Source organism: Lissotriton vulgaris, chromosome 2_1 (assembly GCF_964263255.1).
Source record: "Lissotriton vulgaris chromosome 2_1, aLisVul1.2, whole genome shotgun sequence".
NCBI classification, from domain to species: domain Eukaryota; kingdom Metazoa; phylum Chordata; class Amphibia; order Caudata; family Salamandridae; genus Lissotriton; species Lissotriton vulgaris.
The window spans coordinates 925,677,281-925,703,944 of NC_141687.1; positions in this window are offsets into that span (position 1 = coordinate 925,677,281).

Genomic DNA, 26,664 nt, shown 5'->3' on the forward strand with positions numbered 1-26,664 from the left:
CACACCATTAGTGTGGGGAATTCGCGATCGGTATTTTCAAGCGCCATCTTAAAAGCCAGTAGTTCAGCTCGCTGTGCTGTACAATCTCCTAGAGATTGAGTTTTAGTGACCAGCGTTCTAAATTTTCCTTCGTGCCAACGACCTGCAGCACTATATGCTTGTTTACCCCTAACTGCGGGTTGTGCTGATCCGTCTGTATATATTATACAGCCGTAATGTTCTAGAGGCAGGATTCGGTCGGCAGAGGACATTCATATTCATATTGGAGAAATTCTTGTGTTTTTAAATTAGTATAAAATTTGTAAACTACGTCTGGTGTGGCAAGAGAATTAACCCACTGTAGCCATCTTGGATGTAGTGCCTTAGCATTTGGAATGCTTGCTCTTGTTACTGCTTCTAAAGCAGTTACAGGTGTAACTATTATTATACGTTTACCTTGTGCGAGGGCTCTTTCTTTTGCTACAGCAGTTTGAACCGCTGTCAGAATATTTTCTGTAGAACTGAATTTCATTTCAGCTTATGTGTACACATGTGATTTGTAAGCTATTGGTACCGTTTCTCCCTCATTAGAGGCCAGGTATGTGAATCCGCATCTTCCTGGGATGACTCGGATTACAAGGTTGCGTTTGTTTGCGCGTGTTTGCAGTTTTGATTTAGTTAACATGTCTGTCTGTAATGATCTCAAATTTCTGTGTGTTTTTGAGTCCAATTAATTGGTTTGAAATCTGGTTTTATTAATTCGTAGAGAGGTTTAACCCTCTCTGCATAATTTAGAATGTATGTTCTTCTGAAATTCAGGAAACCTAGTATTGATTGTAAATTCTTCAGCGTTTTAGGTGCTTGGAGTACTGCACATTTCTCTAAGAAATTGTCTGCTAGGCTTTTGCCTTCACTTGATAATTCATATCCTAAAAATAGGACAGTTAGATGGGCTATTCTTGACTTTTTAAAGTTGAATTTGTAACCTTCCGATGCGAACCCATGTATTATGGTGTTCACTCTTTTCAAGTGAGTCTCCAGGTCATCGTCTGTAAGATAGATGTCATCGACATAGGATAATGAATCATCATCATACATTTGTAGTAATCCTGTTACCCTTGCTGAGAATAATCCTGGGCTATTCTTGAATCCCTGTGGGAGTCGACAACATTATTTTTGCGACCCCTGAGGTTCCGTGACAATTGTAAGTGGTGTTTTCGACTCGCACGAATATGGTCGAGTCTGGTATCTATGAACCGCAAATGACGAGTTTAGTGGGTGTACGCAGTTTCGCTGTATTAACCTAAACCGTTCGTCTGTTACATGGGTTTCTCTATCTGTACCCACGGGTTCCATCTTAGATCCGGCATCCATTTTTGTCTCTTGTCCTCAAGTAGCCAGCGAACGGACGTTGTCCGCTTCGCGACCCTGGGATTCCCAAGATATCTGCGGAAGACACATGTCCTTTGAAAGTGTCTTTATGATGAGGGGGATGATACTGTAAGGCAGATGGCCCCGCTCGAGGCTCATCTTGCCGTGCCGGTTTATTGTCTCAGCCGTGCATCTCATTAGGCACGTCCCTTTGATGCCTGTAGCTCGTGTTTCTCGATACCTCCTCTTTTACACCCTTTCCGATCTCCCCACTGTTTCCATCTTCCTCTGCACCTGTCCTTGTTCCTTCTTCGATCTGTTTTACTGCCGATTGGAATGTACTAATGGTGGGAAGATGGGTTTTTACAGTTGGGAACCGCCAAATGTTTCCGCACTTATGTTTCGGACTCTGAATGTATCAAAGTGACCAAAGCGACCCCTTTCGGGGATAATTATGGGAACCGAGTTGTAAACCTTTGTGTACCGTGTAACCCTATGGGAGAAACATGTATAAAAGGAACGACCCACTTGCAGCAATTTGAAGCAGTCTCCCCAAGTTGCACGTGTTGTACTTGCTGTGACTTCTGTGTTCCCTGCAGTAATAAAGCTCGAATCTTTGACGCCGAAGGAAGTGTCCCGTGTCTCTGTCATTTGTACGCCTGAGCAGGTTACCCACGAAGGTTTCAGGTGTTGTCCCCTGGCACCGCTGGGTCTTAAATAACCCAATCCTTCACCCCATTATTGAGAAAGCGGTCAAATACCTGCTTTCAGGTGCAATGTTTTGACAGAAGAATCCATTTGAGATATCTAATGTCGTTTTATATTTTTTGCGCACAATGTTATTCATTAGTGCTGCACTGTGTGAATTTTGGACTGCAAAAGTTTTACAGCAGGAGTTTAGATGTCTGTAGTCCAAAACTAGACGATATGAATCATCTGGCTTGGAGACAGGAAACAAAGGATTGTTCATTTTTGAGGTGCATGTTTCAATCACCCCTTGATATTCAAGTTGATCTAAGGTCTCCCTGACTTGCTTTTTAGCTTCTTGTTTAACCACATGGCTGCTAGGCGTTTTCCCGTCCTGCACTAAAAAATCTAAAACACCATAAATCATGACGAGCTGGCCTTGTCATCCGCGCACGGCAGGTAAGCGCCATGACGAGCCCAGCTCGTCATTAGCTTCAAAGGGGTTAACTGGGTACTGCCTTTGTGCAGTAGGTTGATTCTTTAACTGGATTTTGTGGGGAGGAGAATCCTCATCCCATCCTACATGATTTTTATATAAGGCAGGGGCTTGGGTCACTGCCCATTTTCTTGCAAATGTGTACTTTTTATGAATTGGGATATGATTTGAGAAGGCAGGCATAATCATTTCTTCGCCATGAGGGCACATACTCTGGTGGCCAGTCTTTTTCAGCTAACATGATATCATAGCCTTTAGATAGATTCTCCCAAAAGAGACCTTTTATTTTCCTAGTTTTATCTCCCTCTATACGTAATGTTATTTCATATAGTTTATGGGGCGCGCTAACTCGCGTGTCTGCAGGTCCACTTGAATGTATTCATTCGTGTCCATTGTCTCCAGAAGATTCATCAGGATCTTGCGAGCTATGCTCACTTCTGCTGCGCTGTCTAGAATTGTCTGGGCCCACTCTCCATTTTTCAGTTGTTTCCTCAGGATTCTCGGTATGTTTAATTTTAATACTTGCTACCTTCTTTCTGGGAAATTGTAATTTTTTACTTTGATGAGCAGGTTCTTTGCCTTTGGACTTGACATGCTCTTCCTTGTGTTCTGACCGTCCTCTTCTTTCCGATTTCTGTGAGGAAGTCTGAAACGATCAAGAGGGACGTGTATCAATATCTTGATATCTGTCAGGTTTTCTCAAATGGTCCCTATTTCTAAGGTTGTATCTTTTTTCAGAGGGCTCCCTTTGAGGAGACTTGCCCCCTCCTTCTGGAGATCAATTTCTCCGTTGGGGAGACCTTTCTCTTGACTGAAATTGTTTTTCTCTGGGAGTCGTTTGTTTATTACCCTCCCACTTCTTCTTTTGAGAATTGAGATTGTTTTTACTAAAGGTTTTTTCAGGATTTTCAATTAGTTGCTCTAGTCGGTAGGTTGTACCGTCAAGTGTAATTGAACTAAATCTCTATATGCTGTTGTTAATTCTTTTATTTTAACTAAGAGTTCTTCATTTGACATTGTTTCAATGTCGGGGTGTGGTGTGTAGCTAGCTAGAACCGGCCACGTGGCTCCTGGTCTACCTAGTGGACCGAGCCTGGTAATGTGATTTTGATGTTTTAGGGCGCCATTAAATAAGAGCAGGTGCTCTTGGTATGTTAGTGGAATTTCAATTTCCTCGAAAGGAGAGTATTCCTCTGGAGATTCCGCTATTTTATAATAGTGGAACTCACGTGGAACTCACGTGTCACAGCATGTGATGCTGGAAAAGTTATCCAGGAATAGAATACCTCTGTCTGCCGAAATTCATGGGCCCCTACCACAAATACAACTGTACCACCTCTCGATGATACCCCATTTTCTATAAGTTTTATAGTTATGATTTTTCTTATATTGACCGGGATGAGTATTGCATCATGGTCGTCTTCATTAAACCCTGTAAGGTCTGCACCCGGTTGATTCGCATTTACTGCGGCTTCACCGGTTTCGTCGTTGTCGCCGTGGTTTGACATTGTTTAATAAAAGTTTCTTGCAGAGCAAGGTTCAAGGAAACAAAGATTAGGTGCACAATATTTTGGAACACTGTATCCTTCAACGTTGACTATACCGTAAACTAATACATAGGATTCTCATCCTACTAAGTTTCGGCGGATATTAACCTTTCACCCACTCCAGACGTCTATTGGAGTTTTTACAGGAGAAAGGGGTCTGTGTGAAAAGCACGACTGAGTTACTCTAGTATCTTGCGTTAGATTATCGCCTTACCAAACGTTGGGCACCATGTAGTGTAGTTCCTATATTCCCAATAGGCTCTGCACATTGGAATAACATAAACAGCAGTGTAGAAGTAGGACTGAGGTCATCTAGGTCTCTACTGACTATGTTAGACTTAATTAGTTTTGCCAGCTAGCTCAGAGGTCACTAGAAACTTTCTCGAATGAATAGGGAGGGGTTAACTTCCCTGATTTAGACAAGAAGGGATTAGCTTCAGACAACCATATGACATGACAACTTTGCTCCCCCAGAATACGGAGTATATCTCCAGAGTCGTGTGAAAACAATAGACAGCTATTTCACTCAGTCAATCGTGCATGCTTAATTTCACTAGGGTGCAGAGAAATAGAGATACGGGCGTTTTCAATAAAAAGGTTTTGTTTTATTGAGCAGTCTTCTTTCTCATGCAAGAGAAATTAATTGCCACAATTACAATACTTATCATGAAGTAAAGTGCGTACAGTAAAAGGAGTATTATGAAATAATACTGTAAAAGCATTGATATGGTTTCTTAGCCATATGATACTTTAAAACGGATAAAATATTTACATACATAAAAACATTGACTAACAAACTCAACTGGTGCTTCTAAGATACGCCTACCCCGGTGTACCTGACCTAAGCCTAATACGTGGGAAGGAGTAAGTAAGTTGCAGCTTTAAGTTAAGTTGGGTTTTTGCCAAGAATCTGAATCAAGAATTCTCTCTAAGGTTTGAATCAGCTCCGTACCTTTGTTATACAATGAAGGAGGTCTTGTATCTCGTTTCTCAGGACTCGATCTCCCAGTAACCCGCAAGGGTGACTGGAAACACCGGAGCTGGATTTCTTGGCGTGAGACAAGCCAGCTTCTTTCCCGGTGTGTCAAAGGGGAGGGACGGCTTCCTTCGGCTCTCGCATCAGCTGGGCTTCGGATAAGTAGATAGCCGCTCTGCTCCACACCACCGTGTGTTGCTTAAAGCAAGTGTTGGTATATTTATACCAGGAAGGTGCAGTGTTTGACGTAAGGTTGGACATAAGACGTCAATAAAAGATGTCACTAAGAACTGGTTGTTCCTTTAGTGCTCGCAGGAGTTCTATGACAAATCAAAACAAAGACATGGGGAATTGCCAGGTTGCTGGAAGTTTGGTGTGTCGAAAGAACTCGTTGTGCTCTCTAGGAATCTAAGGAAGTAGCCTTGCCGTATTTGGGCTGCGTGGGCTATGACTAAATATGGGTATGATTCTTATGCCTTCATAAGGACATGATTTATCATAACCACATAAGGGCATGAATCAGGAATATTTAATTAGGGTCCTAGATACATTCACAACAAGCTCTATAAGACTAACAATGTAGTGGGTCCTTACCAGGTTTCACAAAGAGGGTGATAACAACTTTGAGTAAGGTATGAGGCAAGGCACAGAATCTAGTGACTCAGCATACATGGCCAGCAGGTGCAGGGCAAGGAGATACTTATTTATTTTGTCAAAAAAAACATAAGGCCATCCAGACGGGGGCCTTGGAACCATCAAGGAAGTCAATAGTGTTGATCATCTCTTCTTCTGAGGTTGGCTCACTGAGGAACTGCTGCTGTGGGGCAATGAGCTAAACCATAGCGACCTCCGATAGGTAGCAGATCATTTCTCTGCCATGTAAATTGATACTTTTATAGCACACTACTCACCCGCAAGGGTCTCAAGGCGCTTGTACGAATACCGCTGTGGAACCCATCCTGGCTTTCCGTGTGAGGCGTCCATTCCTGGGCACCCCCAAAGTGGAGGCCAGGCATCCTTAGCGTTGTGGGGCCCTTTGTGGAGATTAAGCAAGCTATTGCCCAGAGTTGCAGAGTGGGACTCCATGATTGGAATAGGCACCGAGGTGAGAATTATCAGGTCCGTGGAATTTTGAGCCCAAGACCCGCCGAGGCGGGGAATTGAACCCTGGTCCCGGGCTAGACCTCTGCATCAGGGTCTGCCGTTCTAATCATTGAGCCACACTTCTCCCATCTTGCCATCTCCTGCATATTGAGAGGTGTATACGCATGTGTAGTAACAGAGGAGTTCTGCAAGTATCGCACTATTGTCCATAGTGTGCCGGCTGCCCGGGATCCACAAAGGAGACCCGCTAAGAGGGCGGCTGCCCTAGTGCCACAAGAGGGCACAGAAGGCAGCCTCACAGTATTTGGGACCCTCAGGGGTCCAGTGTGCTGGGTCACTTCCTGTAGAGGGGGCGGGGTGAGCTACTTATACCTCTCCCCACCCTGTAGGCGCCCTTTTTGCCCACTACCCTGACGCCGTATTGGATGTGTCCCTGAGAGCTGTTATTTGTTGGGGTGAGTGCGGATATCCCCCCACCCCCCGAGGCTGGGGTCTGGGCCAGGCAGAAGCCATCCGCCAAAAGGGGGGGGGACAGCTCCCAGGGCGCTAGGGTTGCGGCACCACTCCCCTGGTCGAGACCAGCACTGTGCTGACCGGGGGAGAGGCACAGGGTGGAGGCAGATGAAGCACCACTGAGACCCAGCCCGACTTTGGCTATGGGGGTCATCTCAGTGCGTAGTCCTGGTGGGCCTGTTGCCTGCTAGCCCACCTGGTTAGGCATGATGGGGGCAGCGTACGCTTGCCGGGGCCGGGAGAACAAGAGCCCGCGCGGGCATGCGGTGAGGTGCTGGCCGTGTGCAGGCTCCTCGCGCTTGTGCCCAGTTTCATTTGGGCACCGTCCTGCGGGGGCCAGTTGTGAGGTGCGGGCCGGTCAGGCTCCTCCCGGGTTTGCTTGGGTTTCTCCTGTGGGAGGGCCGGCGGGAGGTCCTCCACCCGTGGAGGAGAGGAAGTGAGGTACGAGCACCTCCATTAGCATAGTAAGTTGCGCCTGGCGGGAACAGATTAAACCGGGCCTTTCTAGATGCCCCTAACTCCTTGCTGTAACCCCCGATGGGGGCTGTCTTGTGGATACCGAGGTGGGGGGGCATTGAGCAATGGGCTCTCCCCCTCATCGTTGTCCTCTCGGGGACCGCGGCGTCTTCCGCAGGCGAATGCACGCTCCGCCCACTGCTTGCGCGGCATCATTTGGGGGGCAAACGACCCATAGGTTCTTAGGAGCGGGGTAGAACCGGGTGGCATGAGGGTGCCCCCGGAGTGATGCTGCCTGTGTTGTGGAGTTACTTTGTTCACCTTCCTCTTTTCTTTGACACTGAAATCCGGGGTAGTGAGGTGGCCACGGGCTGGGCCTGCCTTGCTTCGGCACAAGGTGGGCTCACCTCAGCTGGTCACCAGGAAGAGACATCGGGCGACGATAGGGTCGGCCCTCCAAGGGGGCCGTGTGTCTGCAGCCAGCAGTGTCATAACAACAACCCATAATTGAGAACTATTATTCATTAAAACATACTGCTTTCTGCATTAAGCCTGTTTTGAAAAGGAGTGTGGTCTAGGTCGAGGGCGATTTAGTTATCTTATGCAACTAGCAACCATTGTCAAACCTCCAGTCCTGAATGATATCTAGAGTGCTGCTTATTGATATTACCACTACTCATGAAAGCCTTGCTAGCATTATGAATACCTTGTGTCTGTTACATTAATAGTACCCTTGCACTCACAAGGGGTGGTCTGTGATGTTTAACCTTTGTAAGCCGGGTTCAAGGTTATAGCAGAGAGAGGACTACACAAATGGTACGGCCAAGTCAGGAGTAGGTATCCCAAGTTTAGGACAGCTGAGATAATTCAGCTTTCCAATCAGGAATTAAAACTGAGCAGGAGGAGGTCATCGAAGTATGAGGGTCAATTGGGCCCACCATCTGACAGGCTATAGCCCTCAGGATAAGCATGGGAGAGCATGCACGAGAGTCTTGCTCCTGTTTAAACATTGATGAATTACATTGGCAAAAAGAAATGTTTATATTTTAAATTACATTATTTAGAGGATAGGCAAAATATTAAGGTATGAGGCAATGTCTGAGTAGCAAAGAAAGATGGTCAATAAGCAGGATATTATGAACAGGTCGGGTGGCTCAGTGACTAAACCCTCAACTGCAGGGACGGTGTTTGACCTCACGGTCACAGGTCCATTTCCTGGTGGATACACTCAGCTTTTCATCCACCTGAGGTCAATAAATTGAGTACGAGTGAGCTGGCTTTCAAGAGCCATCTGTTATTTTGCGGCAACATACCTACGGGTGTACGCACGCTCTCTTGGGTATCTTATTGCTTGGAGTAGAGAGAGGGGGAGAACGGGTACGGATGAATGAAACGGAGTGCAGAACAATTCTAGATCCAGAATATCAGAATTTCCCTATGTTTTCTGCTTTCTCCAGACCTGAGCATGGGCGGAACTAAGCACTACTCTCAGTTTTAAGGGTCTTACCTTCTCTGCCTGCTGAGGCTCTGCCGAACTCAGCTATTTGCGGGATCTGCTGTTTTCTATTGTGCCTGTGGGGCTGTGAGTGGTTCAGGGTTCCACTAGTACTCAGCATGATTCAAGAAGTATACAGAGCAGAGGGGTACAACATTCTTTTCAACTTGAACACTGACAGACTAGGAGGGGCTGGTGGAATCCGACAATTGCATTAAACGGGAGCTTAACTTTGGAAGGATTTGGTTTGTTATCGATAGTCAGTGTCCAGCACGTTAGAAGGTCACAGATACCCTGGGCCTTATCTTATGTCCTTTTGCCTTCTAAATAGGTAAACATTCATTGGCAGGGCCCATTGCTGTAATAAGTATTGAATTAGAGGCATGTTTAGTGAAAACAGAAACACTACACACGACCGGAAGAATACAGCTCACCCTCTGTACCTATTACAATAAATATCATCTTCTCCATAGGCACACGATGACCGGGAGAAAGCATAAGGTAGATTTCAGGAAGGCTTAATCCGATGATATTTAGGAATGAATTTCCAAGGGGATGCTCCTATTTGGCTGCCCATGCAGCGCAAAGTAATGTCTACAACAATGCAGACAGGTTCACATCCTTAAGGGGGGGTTATTGGATAGATGACTCCAGTAGTGGGCGGCACCTAATCATTAGTTGGAAATTCGATTTCAGAATGGTTCATTAAGGTTTACCACTAGGGGTGCGGAAGACAGAAGAGTGAATGTGATCGATGCGTGAGAAGGTATTCATTAATTTGCAGAGAATTATTGTGTTGGGTCCACACAACATCCGTAAAAGTATTTATTAGACAATAGCAGGACCTCAAAAAAGGGGTGGTGTGTGTCTCAGATATTATTTGCAGTATTAGCAGTGAGTGCTGCTGTGTTACAATGTTGAAAACACAAGTCACTATCCTGGCGTGGAGGCTTAACGGCATCCTAGTCTCTTGCATATGGCCCATCTGGTGTTCCACAGCTCCCCACCGCAGAGACATCTAAGGGTCTGACCATGGTTCTTTGCGTGGCCAGTTATTGTTTTATTTTCATAAAGACACCCATTCCTAGGCACCATCAGAGCTTTGAAAAGAGAGCTCCAGCGGTTCTGGTGCATCAAATTCTTATTTCTCACCAAGTAGCTTTTGCTCAATGGTAAGTCTTGTGCCTCTGGGGGCACAGGCTCACACAGGACAAGGGTTCTAATCCCGCCTATGCTTTCAAAGTATCTTACGGGAGACCGGTTACCCCAGTCAGTAGAGCATGAGACGGCTAATCTCAGGGTCATCATGGGTTCGAAAACAAATAATTTGGCACAAGCCGAGCCAGCCATGCTTTCCTCCAGGTGTAGGGAGTAGTATGTGTTGTTTACAATGAGTCTAGAAAGTGGTTTGGCAACTTTGCGTTGCTTTTCTGCCAGGATCTTGATCTGGCTGATTGACCATCTGGGCGTCTTGTGTGCGGCACGGTATGCAGAAAGCAGGGAATGGAGGCAGGGCTTTTCTGCCACCAGGTCAATGGGGTGAGACACCCAGGCAGGTGCTGGGACAGCTTGCTGATTAAGCTGCAGCACAGAATGGGGGGGTCTCCCCTTCACAACATCCTGGTCTGACACCTGGGAGGCATTGCTCTGATTCTCTGGGGAGGAAGAGGGATCAGTTGCAATAAATGATGTCCACCAGGTATAAGTAGCACCCATGTGGGGTTGTATTAGTTAGGGGGGCATAAATACCCCTCGTTGAGGGTGGTGAGGAGCCTGGTCTGGGGAGGTGGTGGTCACCTCGCGCAAAGAGCTAACAGTGACTGGTGTAATACCCTGTTCAGTGGGGTTTGTTTTTTAGGCATGGCTTGCTGCATTCCAAGTCCACAGGGTGGGCTGAAGCAGGAAATGGAGGCACAGCCTCATGGCCACAGACATTATCTGGCTCGGATACACAGGCATGCGCTGGACCTGCTTGCTGAAGAAGCTGCAGCAGAGACGGGGGGATTCCTCCTCCTAATGTGTTGGTCTTACACCTTGGAGGGAATAACCTGGCATCTCTGGGGATAAGGGAACTGCTGTAAAAAATAAAATGAAGGTCCCAATGTGAAAGTTGAGCAACCAGCTGGGGACCGGTGAAATATGGCGGTCTGGGATAACCCCCAGCAGATGAGGAAATTCACTGAGCAAGGGGGATTCAGCTTCATCCATCATGGGTTACTGCACACTAAGGCCACAGGGTGTTTCGATGAAGATTGGGTACACCTGTCTGCAGTGGGTATGGAACTATTCTTACTTGATCTGGGGGATGCCTTGGAGAGGAGGGTATCTTGGTGGGGGGCTCTGGGGTGATGGTGGCCACACCCAGAGGTATGGCAGAGTTACAGGGCGATCGAGAGGCTGTAAGGTACATATAGGTACCCTCTGCAGGAGCACAACAAGGGTGCAAAGTCCAAATATCCACAGGAAGGTCATCGCATTTGACCCTGGAGGAGCGACGGCATCCTGTTAGTCCTACAGGCAGTGTGGACCTGAGCAACCGAGGATTACCTGGCAGGCTCTGCCCTCTTTTGGGGTGTGAGCAGGGGGGTGGACTGGTGGTCCACCGGTGGGAGGGGTTTCCCTTCCCCCAAATCTGACAAACACTGATTGGCTAGGGCCAAGGTGTAGTTTGGCCCATCAGGGGCTGCCTGCCTTGGGATCGCCCGTAAGATAACCCACCATGTTGCCATATTTGTAATGCTAATAAACCTGCAGCAGTTTTCTCCACAAAGAAGGTGTCTTGTATGGTTATTCTCTAGGAGATTGCTGTATGAGGGGATGGTGAATGTTGCCGATATTGGCACTCTGCCAGCCGCCCGGGGTCCACGAAGGAGACCTGCTAAGAGGGCGGCCACCCTAGTGCCCAAGAGGGCACAGGAGGCAGCCTCCCAGTGTTTGGGACCCTCAGGGTTCCGGTGTGCTGCGTCACTTTCGGTAGAGGGAGCCTGGTGAGGTACTTATACCTCTCCCCACCCTGTGGGCACCCTCTATGCCCACTACCCTGATGCCATTTCCCTCCCTACCGCTTATCCGCCGTACAGGCAGGGTGTGTTTTTTTTAATTTATCTAATGTATTCCTTTGTGTATCAGGCGGAGTTACAGGGCGATCCAGAGGCTGTAAGGTACATACGGGTGCCCTCTGCAGGAGCACAACAAGGGTGCAAAGGCCAAATATCCACAGGTAGGTCCTCGCGTTGCACCCTGGAGGAGCAAAGGCACCCCGTTAGTCCTATGAGCAGTTGTGGACCTGAGCAACCAGGGGTTGCCTGGCAGGCTCCGCCCCCTTTTGGGGCATGAGCAGGGTGGTGGACTGGCGGTCCACCGGTGGAAGGAGTTTCCCCTCCCCAAAATCTGGCAAACGCTGATTGGCTAGGGCCACAGTGTAGTATGGCATCAGGTGGCAGGCGGCAAGGGACTGCCTGCCTTGGGATCGCCCGTAAGATAACCCACCATTTTGGCATATTTGTAAAGCTAATAAACCTGCAGCAGTTTTCTCCACAAATAAGGTGTCTTGTCTGGTTATTCTCTAGGAGATTTCTGTATGGTGGGATGGTGAGTGTTGCCGATATTGGCAATATGTGTTCCATCTCCAAGCAGTAGCTCACAAATGCAGCCACTACCCCTCGGCAGGCAGAGCAATCATTCCAGTGTGGGACCAGGGCACTCGACCTCACCGTAACAGCTGGCCCTGGAATTATTTTCCATATGTGCTACCTTGCGCTCAGCCAGTACATGGAATTCATCCATTAGAGTTGCACTCTATATTGGCTGCAGGTCTCCTCGTCGCTGTATCTGCATTATCAAGATCACACAGTGTAGCCTCGACCTGTGAGAGATTGTTGCGTATATTGTACATATGCCAACACCAGATCCGGCAGCCAGGGAGTGCCACCAAGGGCTGGCACTACAGTTGGTTGATGGATCCGTGGCTCGACACAGCTACGGATTATGTTAGGCACAGTACAGAAGAAAGGGGGCACCCCTATAACCCAAGGATCTGGGTAAAACAATGATTAAAAACAAATGGTCCTTATGGGGAAAGTGTGGCCCTTGGACTTCCACTGCAATATTTTTTTAAGGAACACTTCTTGCAAGTGAATGTTACTTATGAATTTCATATTTTTATTTTCTAAAACTCAGATGCTCCTATTGGTTGACAGTAAAGTGAAAACTGATGCGGTGTAAAAAGTACTCTGTTGCTATATGCAATACGATATATACATGATTGGCATGGACAATATGATGTTACTAATGACATTTCTACTGTGAGGGTCTTGATCCACAGTCAAGTTAAAAACAGTCCACATTTGAAAGTTTCGACCCACGCTGCCAAATGAATCAGAAAAGGGTCATTATCAGGACAGAGTATTGAAGGAAAAACCAGAGAGATTGCAGCATTAGTCCTACAATCTTTAGGGAAAGTCTAACTCAATGGATGCATCAGACCACTTAGTCGTATAAATTGAAAAGCAAGGGGATAATGACCAGGATAAACTGGTTTATGAAAAAGGGTGAGAATGGTTCACCAAGCACTGTAAAATGGTGCATCGTCTTATGTGCAATTGCTGGTCCTAAGCAGCAACTCAAGTGTGAGCCGCCACGTGATCAAACTGTAATAATTATCAGTGCTCCTATGAGGCCCTCATGATTAGGAGTAGTCAATTACAATAGCATGCAGTCTCAGGGATCTGTAATGTTGTGCTAAACGTGTGGCGTGGTGGAATTAACCTAAAGCCAGCAATAAGTCCCCTGAGCTGCACCATAGCCTGGACCACAAGCCAGAGGTCAATTTTCCGAGGCAGTGGATGCATCCCAAACAAGTGCTGTGTGTCATTTGGGCCCCGCTCGATAGCTCCTGTCACTGTGGGGCCTCCAATGCTGGAGCTGGCCCTGGCTGCCATGCGAGATGCTACTCTGCCTCCCCTGCTGGGCTGATTGAAAAAAATTTGCTTGGAAGGTACACCCCTGATGGGACCACCATGTTGCAAATAGCGGCGGATGCCATTGTAGACGGCTGAAAGCCACGTAATGGGGAAATCACAAGCCAGTGCTTCAAGGCTGTGCGGCAGTCTTGGTTGCCCGGCATGGCTCCGGCTCATCAAATACATGTTTTTGATGAGGTTTGGGCTCCTTTTTGGAGGGTATGTGATAATTGACTATTTTCCATTGGCATATGACAACTACTTCTTTCCCATTAAACTAGAATGGTGTTTGGAGTGAGTTAGACCTAGCACCATTGGCATGGATATCCCCTGCATTTTTTGCCATTGCCTCCTGTGTTTTGCTGTATGATGGATTCCGCTTTGCTGGTATAGATGCTTTCGGCACTTTGCCACTGCTGTTCAGTGCCAAAGTGCAAGTGCTCCATTTGTAAATTGTTGTTATGGATTAGTGCTTCCATGATTGGCATATTTGATTTACTTGTCAGACCATAGTATAGTTCACTGTGTGTGCCAAGGGCCTGTAAATCAAATACTTCTAGTGGACTGCAGCACTGATTGTGCCACCCACAGAAGCAGCCTATAAAATGTGACTCTGGCCTGCCATTGCAGAGCCTGTGTGCAGTCTGGAACTGCCATGTCGACGTGGCAAGTGCACACACTTGCCAGTCCCTAAACCTTCCATTTTCAACATAATAGTCACCCCTAAGGGAAGCCCAAGGTACACCTGTGGGCAAGATGCAATGTATGTCAGAGGTAGGACATGCCCTGATGTGTGTGGCATGTCCTGATAGTGAAATACTGCCAATTTCGTTTTTCACTATTGCAAGGCTATATGTTCCTAGGACATAATGGGGAGTTTGTTTATAACAAGTTATAAACATAACTGACCCTAGGAACAAGATAGAAAATTAACGTTTAGGTTGCCTGAACTCAGAATGTTAAAGGGCATCTTTTAGTAAGGGTGAGTTTTACATTCTGTGTTTGAAAATACCTCTTTAAGAAAGTAAGTATGTTCTTACTTAACCATCCAGTGTGCCTCTGCTAGGTTTGTTTATTGCATGTCTGGCTTTTGGATGACAGGGGCTAGATAAGGATTGTGGCTCAAGAAGTCTGATGAGTCATGGCAGGGCTGAATGAACCTGGGTTGCATTTAGAGTAGGGGGAGATTTCCTTTCACCTGTTTGGGCCTGGTCTGCCTTCAACAATTCTGTCTCTACCTCCTGCCAGGAAGCTGCACCAGTGAGAACAGAACTAGTTTTGGCTGGGTACAGACACTCTCTGCCTTCAGAGCACAAAGGATTTGTGAGTATAAAAAGTGGGGCCCAAACCCCAGACATTTAGATCACTTCTGGGAAATCAAGAGGAACCCTTTGCCAAGGAGAAGAGCCAGAGAAGCTGAGGAGGAATACTGCCTCTGTGCTGGTTGCTGTCTGTGTTTGACCTGCAGTGGCTGCTTGCTGCCAAGAAAGGAAAAAAGGACTTTCCTGTTTTGTGTTGTCACCTACTTGAAGAAAAGATCTCCAAGGGCTTGAATCTTAGCTTGTCTCCTGTTCTACAGTCTCAGGAACCCAAAGACTTCACCCCTTCTATCTCTCTGAACTTGGAACTGCTGTTTAAGCTGCTACGGAAGGAAATTGCAACAACGACGCCAGTCAGTGATGCTGTCACCTGCACCAAAGCCATGAGCGCTGCTCCAACTTGCGGCGTTGGCCTGAAGCCTGCGGCCGTGCCGCATCGACTCCAAAAGCGAACTTCATCATCGCGGAGGCAATCCTCGATGTGGGTGACTCCCGAATCCATTGACATCGCACCATTGTAAGGAACAGAGGCTTCGGCGCCATCCTGACTTCACCTCAATGACGCAGTAAGGAACAGTCGTCTCACCTCCCCTGCGCTGCAGTAAGGAACAGATGCCTCATTTCCCCTGGGGTCATAAGGAACCAACGAAACGCAGTGCCAACAAAGCATCGCCTCCCCGACACCATAAACTGTCCTTGTTTTCATTGTTTCCAAGGTACTGTTCTTTGTGGGCCAGACGCCGCACACCTCACGGTTGGTGCCGTACTTTGAGATTTTCACCGGTCACGATGTTGTTATAACTCCAAGTGAAGTTATTTGTTGCTATAAGCTTTATTCGAGTGAATAACCTATTGTTAATGATATCTTGATAACTGTATTGTGGATTTTGTCTTTAGTCTTGTTTTGGTTTAGATACTTATTTTTCTAAACTTGTGTGGTGTCCATTTGTAGTTTTTTAACTGTATTACTGTAATTGTTCTCAAATGCTTTGCACACTGCCTCTGAGATAAGCCTGTCTGCTCGTGCCATGCTACCAAGGGGGTGTGCAGGGGTTATTTTAGGAGTGTATCCCCCTTACCCTGACTAGAACCAAGGGCCCCTATTTGGACAAAGGTACCTACCTCTGCCAACTAGAGACCCCCATTTCTAACAGAGTGTTTTCATTTTAGGATTAATGTTTGGGATGATATGCTTGGGGCTTGTGGTTCTATATGTTTGCTAAATAGGAGTGAATTGTATGTGTTGAAGGGTTACCCTAGGTATTGCTTAAACTGTGTTGGTTAAACGTGAGAACTCTTCTATTCCTTATTTATTTATTTTTCTTCTGCTTCTTTTCTCTCTATCTTCTTTCTTCCTTATGATCTTATTATTCATTATTGAGAGCTTATTTATTTTGGGGTGCTCATGAGGTACATTGTGGGGTACTTTTTTCAGTTGCTAACATAAATAAATGTTTAAAAAACAAAAAAGAAACCTAATCATTCAACATTTGCACTGGTGGTAGAAAAAAACACAGCCACCCTTGGTGTGTGTGCATGTTTGAGTGAGGGTGTTAAAAAATGATAGTATATGTGTGAAACAGAAGGGATATGAGAAAATGATGGCAGAGTGTAAAAGAGGTTACAATGTCTAAGAGTGCAGAGAGTAAGATAATGTGTATGTTGGCAACTAAGACAGGCTTGTCTTTCAGAGAGGGATTGTGTGAGGGTAAATGTGAGTGAGAGTGGGATAATAAAAGGAATGTATTGGACAGAGAGAAGGAATTTCAGAAGGTGACTGGACCCGAAGATATGTAGAAGGATATTGTCAGAAAAGTATGAGAGACAACAGAGAGATGACGGTAATAAAGAGAGTGGACTATAAGTGTTTGTGCATCAGGTCAAAGAGGAGCTAGATATCAGGGTGCCAGATGATAGAGAGAGAAAGAGCATACAAATGTAAAGTTTGAGAAGGAGGATGAGAGAAGAGGAGAATGTGAGATAGAGAAAGGGAGATGAGTAGTAAAAAAGGAGGTGTGAAGACCAAACATTTATGAAGAGAAGGGAGTTTGAATGAGAGAAGAGAGTCAAATTGAGAATGTTTGAGAAAAAATGGATGATGTAACACATAGAAAAGATAAAGGACAATTTTTGGGGCAGAGAATATTAGGTGGATACCATGACTGCCACTAGCAGTGGATGCTATATTACTCGTACATGCTGTGATCTGATACCATGGCTAGAGGGGGCGGTGCAGACAACTATGCCCGCCCCTACGATGATAAAAATCCTTGCTCTGACCAAAGATAGTTGAGAGGGAAATATAAGTAGAAGATAGGAGACAGTAAGTGAGGGGGTATGTTAGAGATAGAGGGGATGAGAGAGGTGTGTTGCTGAATGTGTGATAGTGCAAAGATGAAGTCGAGAGAGAGCAGGTGAGAATGAAGACTGTGAGGAATGCAATCGTAATAGTCACATGAAGGTCAAAAAGTGGAGGGAAAATGAGGGAAAAGAAAAAGGCAGACAAGGAAAAGATAGAAAGAGCATCTGGGTACAGGAAGAGCTTTTGTGAGCTTCGGATAGATAGTAGGCAGGAAATAAGAGAGCTAAGAGGCAATGGATGGGAAAACAGAAGAGCACCATTGAGGTACATTGTTTGTTTTTGACATTATAAGCGGCTTTTAAACTGCCTTGCCGGGTATCAGACTCTTTCGACTGCCTCTTTCACTGCACAAGTAGGGAAGTTCTTTTTCTGGGTATAGCAAGGGTCAGCCTAAGAGATCTCAGGAACTGCAGGATATGTCTAATATAGGAGCTGCATCAAAGATGGAGTGATTGGAACATATCTTTCAAGCTATGACAGACACATCACTGACAGAATGACAAGTGAATACAAGAGACTTGAAGGGCAGAGAGAGGGCACGGGTTCTAACACAGAGTGCTACTGATGGAGCGAGGTGGCAAACACAACATTTTGTGTACCCCCCATGAAATCAATGTCCCATAACAATAATGTTTACTAATTGCATGTTTTGTGAAACTAACCAACCATAGAATAAGATGCACACGTTATTTTTATTTTTGTTTTAAATTACACACGGGAAATACTAATTCTGCTTATATGTTGCAATAATACTAGCTAATATGTATTGTTGTTGTGTTGTAGACTAATGCATAGCTCCGATATAAACAAAATGCTAATTAAATGTGCTTTTGTATATGTTTTGTGAAAAGAGAGGGTTGATTATGTAAGTATAAAACGGATTTGTGTGGCATATTGCTAGGTATCGACTAATGGGAAATATTAGCATGGGGGAGGTAAACAGAATGGGTTTCATTGTTAAAATTAACATGGATTTCTGTTTGTTTCTAAGATAGTTCCGAATGTGGCCTGTGAGGCCTAGTGAGAAAATGGCCGCTCTGAGCTACTGCGAGTGGGTATTGGTCTGCGCAGGCACGCCAAAGATTTCTGCCAGCACAAGTGAGCTGACTGTGCTTGAGGAAGAAGTTCAAGGTTTCATCACCCGGAACCTAGGATGGGTGCCAAGAATGAATAAGAGCATATTCAAGCCATGGGAAAGAAGGGCAATGTTGCTAAAATGCAATGTGCCTAGGCCACGGACTGCTTAAACAATGGACGTTTATTAAATTAGCTGAATCATGTGAATAACAAATGCTGTAATGGTGAGGAAGTGCACATCCACCCGAATTTATCAGAACACAAGATGGTGATGTTAGGAGAGACTGAATTTGGAACTATCTGTTCTTTGCTAAAACTTTACTGAATTCTATAATGAAGTGATTTTCTGAGCTCTTAATAAAAAGATCATGTTTATGAAATAAAGTTTAAGAATTATTGAATAAAGAATAAATAAATGCATAATGTCGGACATACTGAAAGTTTGCTTTGAATAAAAATTAGATAAATGAAGAATTAAAAGCTGGTCTTTGTTTCTTCCTACGCCTAATTTTCGTTCTAGCAGATCCATTGCCATTATGGTGGTGTGTCTGAATTTAAGTGTTTAATATGAAACCATGGTAAACTGTTTTGAACTTTTAGTGTAAATATTAAATAGGTTTTTAGACGCTCCACCAAATGTTACAGCATTTCTCCAATGCGATTCACCAGAAGCCTTGAAGCCAAGTGTAAGTGAACAGGGTAAATGCGCAGTGTTATGGGCCCCACTGGTGCATGTGGTGAGTGTTTAAAGGTTTCAGGGAAATGGTGAGTAATGATTAGAAATAATTTCTGGAGCCACGCTGTAGCAGTATTAGCCTGGTAGCAGAGTAGTGATTGCTAAGGAAATTGGCTAGGGTTTTGTATAAAGTGCTATATACAATTTGATGTATAGAATTATGAACTAACATCTGTCGAGTTCGTATTGCGTTATATGTAGTTTTGAAAAGGATTCATAGAGTAGGGTGAAGCCAGTGCCTCCGTCTGCAGGTGGAGGAAGTGTGGCAAGGTTAAGTCACACAGTGCATTAGTCTGTTTCAAAAAGTAGTATTGTCATATACTGCGGTGGTATCGGCGTATATCACAGTTTAGAGACTTTAAGTGTGAAAGGATAAATGTATAGTGAGGACAGTCTATGAAATTTCAGACTTCAAGTATAGGGATCATTCCATGCTTCCCGACTAAAACTTACTGCTGGGAGAGTAATAAGTCTTAACCCAAGCTTGATTTAAGGGTAAAGGGAGTGGCGTCTCTCTTTTGCTAACAATAGAGGAATTCTGTGGTGGGTTAGTGGACGCGCTGCCTACTGGTAACACAGAGTTTATGTATATATGAATAGGCTTTTCTGTATGAACGTGTGTAAATGTAAATGCAATACGCGATCAAGCAAAACTTTGGGATTCTCTCTATGGAGGTGAAAAAGATCTCTGTATGTGCTTTCCTAGAGAAGCAAGATCGTTATTGCCTGATAGAAGGGTAAAGCCAGTAGTTTTGCTTTATCAGCGAATCTAAAAATTCTGTGGAGATAAGCGTCGTCTACTCCGGTTACAGAATACGTGTGCGATTGAAAATTCTATCCCTTTAATAGCGAAACAGATTAGTGGAATTGTTTTGTGTAAGTTACTAACTGATTTTTTTAAAATATCTTGTAAATACGGCTTTCTGAAAAAACCCTGTAAAGGAGGGGTCAGTCGGCGCTGCAGAAGCCGGAACGCTGGTGACGTCAAAAGTGTCACGCTGCGATTGGTCCGCATGACCAAGTCAGAGTAGGAGCTGATTGGTTCATCACAGAAAGCAGCAGAAGCTATTGGTTAAGCACTACAGTGACGCATCGTGTTCTTACTGGTGCATTAGTGCGAACTGCGCTGTGATAGGTTGGTGTTACGGAATCAGCAACAGAATAGTCCGCGATCTTTTGAGAGAAGAGAAAGTTTTCCGAAAATGTCATACTATTATTATGACGATGACAAGAAGAAACCTTCATGGTTTAAAAGACTGAATTTTTTTTTGTAAAAGACAAGGAGGTAGTTACAAGAGAGGGAAAAATACTTCCTTCACCGAAAACACCTGCTTCTTACATGTTGTCGAAATATGGATATCATACGTGTGTTTGGTTGGATAATTGGGTACAGTATACCAAGGATGATGGTGTGTTAGCCTTTCCGGAGGGAGGATTGTTTGATGTGGCAATTTTGAGGAATTTGAGAGACAAAATGATGAAACTTGAACCGAGACCTAGACCAACTCAGTTTGAAGCATTGGTTGAGTGGGAAGATGAGATGCATCAAATGGAAAGTGAGATGTTGAGCAGACATCTTAGACCAAGAGGTAGAGGTAGAGATTTGTGGGGAGAGACTCATGAGACTAGGATGCGGATATGAAGAGACAGCAATATGTGCAATGGCATATATCCGGTCAGAGTAGTAGAAGAATATGAGGGACGGAAAAGTGTAGAGAAAAGAAGGAATATTGATTCAGGGAATCAAGGCTATGGTGACAGCGAATCAGAGGATGCTGTGTTAGAGGAAATATTAAATAGAAGACCGCCCCCATATCAATCAAGTCCTTTACGGACTACTCCGAATGCCCCAATGACAGAAGAAAAAGTTAATGAAACACCAGAACAGCCATCAAATTTTAGAGATTTTCCTGAAAGAGTAGAAACAAGATATGTCCCGAATTCACCAATAGGAGAAGCTAGAATTACAGGTACACTTGTGCGAAGTAATGATTTACACAGGATTATTCTGAGTCCAGAAAGACAAAACAATGAGCAGCCAAGTATGTCTGAATACGAACGATCTGCACATGAGTTGTTTCAGAATTTAAGTAGAAATATGGAAGCTGTAACTGTCTCAGTAACAATAGGACCTGTGATACCAGGATTTGATGATCAGAAACTTAGAGAACCGAGACTAACAATCCCCTTACAACAAAGTTTGCAGAGAGCGAGAGAAAGTACTTATCCAGATTTATCATAAATAAGAAAGAATACAAGTGTAATCCACCAGAATTAACTTTCAATAAAAATCTGACATGCACATTCCCGACAGGAGCAGAATCTGACTCTGTAACTCCAGAGAGAAGTACCGACAAAATAGATCTAACACAAACACCTAGAGATCCAACAGACAGAGAATTGAGTGAATGGATTAAAACGCTAAAATTAAAAGAGCAGGAATCAAATGTGCTGGATGTGGCCAAACTAAAAGTAGATATGGAGGAATTAATAATTGGAACGATTGGTACAGATAGATTAAAGAATTATCAGGATGATGAGCTCATGTTTTTATGTAAAAGTATAACATGGAGAGCTAAAACAATTTATGATCAATTGGAAGAAGTGGCAAGTGAATATGAAATAGAGTTTGCAAAAATAAAATCATTGCAGAAAACTTATAGAGTGGATTTTGCAGAAAGAGATATTGAGAACATGAATACTGCTGGAAGATTAATTCAGATAAAAGATTTGATTGTGCTGTTGCGAAAATGGGGTGATGTCGGCAAATGGCGAGTCAAATGGGCAAAGAAGAAAGAGAAGAATAGTGATAAATCAACGTTAGCTTTTCCAGTTAGAGAAAAAGAAACAGAGGTAACTGAATTCCCTATGAGAGAAGTTCCTGGAGGAGGATATGTACATGTTCCTTGGAGCAGACAAGATATATTGTCATTTACAAATGATTTCCCTAGATTAAGAGAAAAACCAGTAGAATGGTACCGACAAGTTGACAGATTTGTGAAAGTGTAAAAGGTATTGTGGATAGATTTACAAGGATTATTTGACATAGTGGTGCCAGCAGATTTGTGGACAGAATGTAAAATATATGTGGATTGGCCAAGGCAGGAGCTCCATCACCGGATGTGATGAGAAAGTATGAACAAGTGATAGTGTGGTTGAAAAACAAAATACCTCCAAAAGAGACTGACTGGGTAAAGATAGATAGGATCACTCAGGAGCCGAAAGAAACTGTGCATTCATTTTATGAAAGGTTGTTGTTGGTTTTCAAACAGTATAGTGGTCATGAGGAATTAAGTGAGAAAGATATGAGCCATTTTGTGTATAGATTTATATACGGATTAAGGCCAGAAATTTCAGATATGATTAGACATAGCATGATGGATTGGCAATCGAGTTCTGTGGACAAGCAAAATATTGTAGTGAAGAGATTGAAGCAAAACAAAAGAAATTAGAAGAGAAAGCTATGTGGGCACAAGTGAAGGTAGCAGAAAAACAAGTGGCACAGATGGAGAACAAGAATGCGGGGGATCAGAGTGGGTTTAAAGGCAAACCTAAATTGGTGAGAAACATTGATGAAATGAAAAAGAAAACACAATGTTTTAATTGCGGGAAGGTAGGGCATTCGAAACGAGAGTGTAAATGTGCGCCTAGAGTTAATGGGGAACATACATCATTGAATCCACAGGTGCAGTTTGAGGTAAATCAGCAGCAGCACAGCAACAGCAGATAGCAAATCAGCAAAGTCAGGTGCCACAACCGCCACTGCCAAATAGTGGAAATCAGCAGAAGTACAGTGCAGAGACAGGATTCAGCGGAGGTGAGCAGGTAAAAAGACCGCAAAGAGTAAATGCGTGTCCGCAATATTGGTTGCAAGAAGAGAATGGCAGTGAGCCGGATGAAAGTTTCTGACGGTGCCTGAGGGAGGATGAAGAGTGTATGCTTGGAGCCACTCTTGAGGTAGGTCAGTCAGGTCCATTTGTGAGCGAAAAGGTGAATGATGTGGAGATAACTTACCTAGTGGACACTGGTTCTACCCGTTCTACTGTTAGATCAGTGGAAGTTCAAAATCTTCCTTTCTCGGGTGAAACGATCCAGGTTATAGGTGTAGCCAACAGACAAATAAATACTCCCTTGACAAAACCAGTTGAAATAGAAATTGGGACATACAAGGATATGCATTGGTTTGTGGTGTGTGACAGTAGTCCTGTTAATCTGTTGGGAAGAGATATATTGTGTAAGATGAACTGTGCCATATATTGTTCATCAGATGGCATAGAATTGCAGACTCCAGATGAAGATATTTTGTATAAATTGACAATGCTCATGATTGAGTCAGAACAGGATAAATTGTTTCCTGTGTTTGATAAAGAGAAAATTCCTATTGAACTAAATGAGGCAGTACAAGAAAGTGTGTGGGATTTCACTGGAAAGGATATAGGTTTAATGAAAGGGGTTGATCCTGTGAAAGTGACCATAAAAGAAGGTGCTAGCTATCCGAATACACCACAATACAAAATGACTGCAGAAGTGATTGAAGGAAGTACTCCAGTAATTGACAAAATGATTGAGCAGGGAATTTTGAGAGAAATTGAGAGCAGTCCATGTAATTCACCGATTATGGGACAGAAAAAGCCAAACGGAACATTCAGGATTGTGCAGGATTTGAGAAAAATTAAAAAGATTGTTGTTCCTTGTTGTCCGATTGTTCCAAATCCAGCAGTGATTTTGTATCAGATTCCTCATGATGCAGAGTGGTACACAGTGATAGATCTGTGCTATGCGTTCTTTACTGTTCCATTGCATCCAGAAAGTTAGCCAATTTTTGCATTTTGATTCCAAAATCGTATTTTAGCATGGTGTAGAAATCCACAAGGATACACTGAAAGTCCATCGATTTTTATTCAGCTGTTGAAGAAATCATTGGAAACTTTGAGCATGCATGGAGAGTCTGTGTTAGTGCAGTATATTGATGACCTACTGGTCGCATCAAAAACAAAGGATGCCTGTGTAACTGATACAGTGGCATTGTTGAATCATTTGGCTGAAGAGGGACATAAAGTGTCTCCATCGAAATTACAGTTCTGTCAGAAAGAGGTACAATATTTAGGTCACAAGACTGCTAAAGGAATCAGACAAGTTACCATTTAAAGAATTAAAATGATACAAGGAATGCAACCACCAAAAACTCAAAGGCAGGTAAGAATGTTCCTGGGAATGGTAGGCTATTGCAGACAGTGGATAAGTGGATTTTCATTAATTGCAAAACCATTGCAGAGACTGACAAAGGCAGATATCAGAGACCCAATTGTTCTGACCAAGACAGAGATGGAAGCATTTGAGCAATTAAAAAACAAACTGTGTGAAGCACCAGCATTAGGAATGCCTGATTATGAAAAAGAGTTTGAATTGTACTGCAGTGAGCGGGAAGGATGTGCTCTGTCAGTATTGATCCAAAGACATGGGAGAATGAGAAAACCGATTGCGTAATTCTCAGCTGTTTTGGACCCTGTTGCAAAAGCTTTGCCAGGATGTCTGAAAGCAGTAGCAGCAACAAGTGTAAGTCTGTAACAAAGTGAAGGAATTGTGATGGGATTTCCTGTGAAGGTGTATGTACCTCATTCAGTGGAGATTCTCCTCACAAGAGCAAAAACACAGTACATGACTAACAGCAGATTGACCCATTATAAGAAAGTAATTTTAGGAGCTGAAAATGTGAAAATTGCAAGATGTGTGAATGTAAACCCATCTACATTGTTACCTGAAACCATTGAAGCAGAAGTGAAAGGTGAGCTTGATCACAAGTGTTTGGATGTTTTGGAATACTGTACCAAACCTCGCCCTGATATTAAGGATGAGCCCTTGATTGAATCAGATTTTGTAATGTTTGTGGATGGATCATATTTAAGAACAGAGAGTGGTGTTATAAGTGCTGCATTTGCTGTTTGTACAGTAGCAGAACTGTTGGAAGCATCTTGTCTGAAGGAATTCATTCTGCTCAGATAGTGGAATTGATTGCTTTGATCTGAGCATGTGAGTTGGGAAAAGAGGTGAGAGTAACCATAGTGACAGATAGTCAATATGGTTATGGAGTTGTTCATGATTATGGACAGCTCCGGTCCCAAATAGGTTATTTGACCTCTGCAGGAACACCTATACAGAATGCAGAATTCGTGAAGACATTGATAGATGTGATTCAATTGCCTAAGAAACTGGCTGTGGTGAAATGCTCTGCTCATAAAAAAGGTGATGATTATATTACACGTGGTAACAACTATGCAGATGAAATTGCCAAGCACTGTGCTAAAAACCAAATTTCAATAAATCGGGGAAAAGCTGAAGAACATGTTCCAAGTCCTTTGATGCTAACCACTGTAGTTGAGACCTGGCAGGAAGTGAAACAGATGCAGGAAAAGGCAGTAACAGAGGAGAAAGATGTCTGGATAAAATCAGGATGTAGACAGAGAGAAAAAGATGAAATTTGGGTTTACAAAGATGAAAGACCAGTAATGCCCGATAGCATGATTTCAGATATGGCCCGAATGTACCATGGTCAGGCCCATATTGGAAGAGATGCCATGATCCGTCTTTTTAGACAGACTTGGTATAATCACAAATTTAGAATGATTGCTGAAAGTTTGTGCCAAAGGTGTTTAGTATGCCAACAATTTAACCCAAACAGAAAAACTGTTGTAATTCTGGGAACCATAGGACGGGAGGGTGGCCCATTCACAAGAGTTCAGATGGATTTTATTGAGCTACCTCCATGTAACAGACTCAGATATGTTCTTGTGATAATCTGTTTGTTTTCACGATGGATTGAACCCTTTCCTACACAGAGAAATGATGGAATTACTGTTGCAAAACTGTTCTTACGTGAGATAATACCACGGTTCGGGTTTCCGGTCACAATTGAATCGGACAGAGGCCCGCATTTCCAAAATGAACTTCTGCAGATGATCTGCGAAGCTCTGGATATTCGCCAGAAGCTGCATTGTGCATATAGACCTGTGGCTTCAGGGGTAGTTGAGCAAGTGAATGGAACAGGTAAGAATAGAATTGCAAAAATGTGTTTGGCAACAGGAATGAAATGACCAGACGCACTGCCGCTTGTCTTAATGACATTATGGAGCATACCTGACAGAAAAACTGGATTAAGCCCTCATGATATTTTGATGGGGAGGGTGATGAGACAGGCTTATGTACAGGTAGTAAGCTGTTAGCCATTAATGATGACATCATACTGGATTACTGCAAGAATCTATCTGATGTGGTAACTTCTGTGCTCCACCAGGTGGGAACAGAAGCAAATTCCAAAGAGAAAAATCCAGCTCATGACTTAGTCCCTGGGGACTGGGTAAGAGTGAAAGTTCACCGTAGGAGAAATTGTTTGGTACCAAGGTGGCAAAGACCACGTCAAGTTATCTTGGTCAGTACTACTGCACTCAAGTGTGCTGGACTGAAGAGGTGGGTTCATGCGAGTCACACAATCCGTGTGCCAGAACCCGAATACCCATACGACGGTGAAAGTACAACTGACTCTGAAGGTGAACCAGATAAGGATTCAGATACTGAAGATCGACAAGAA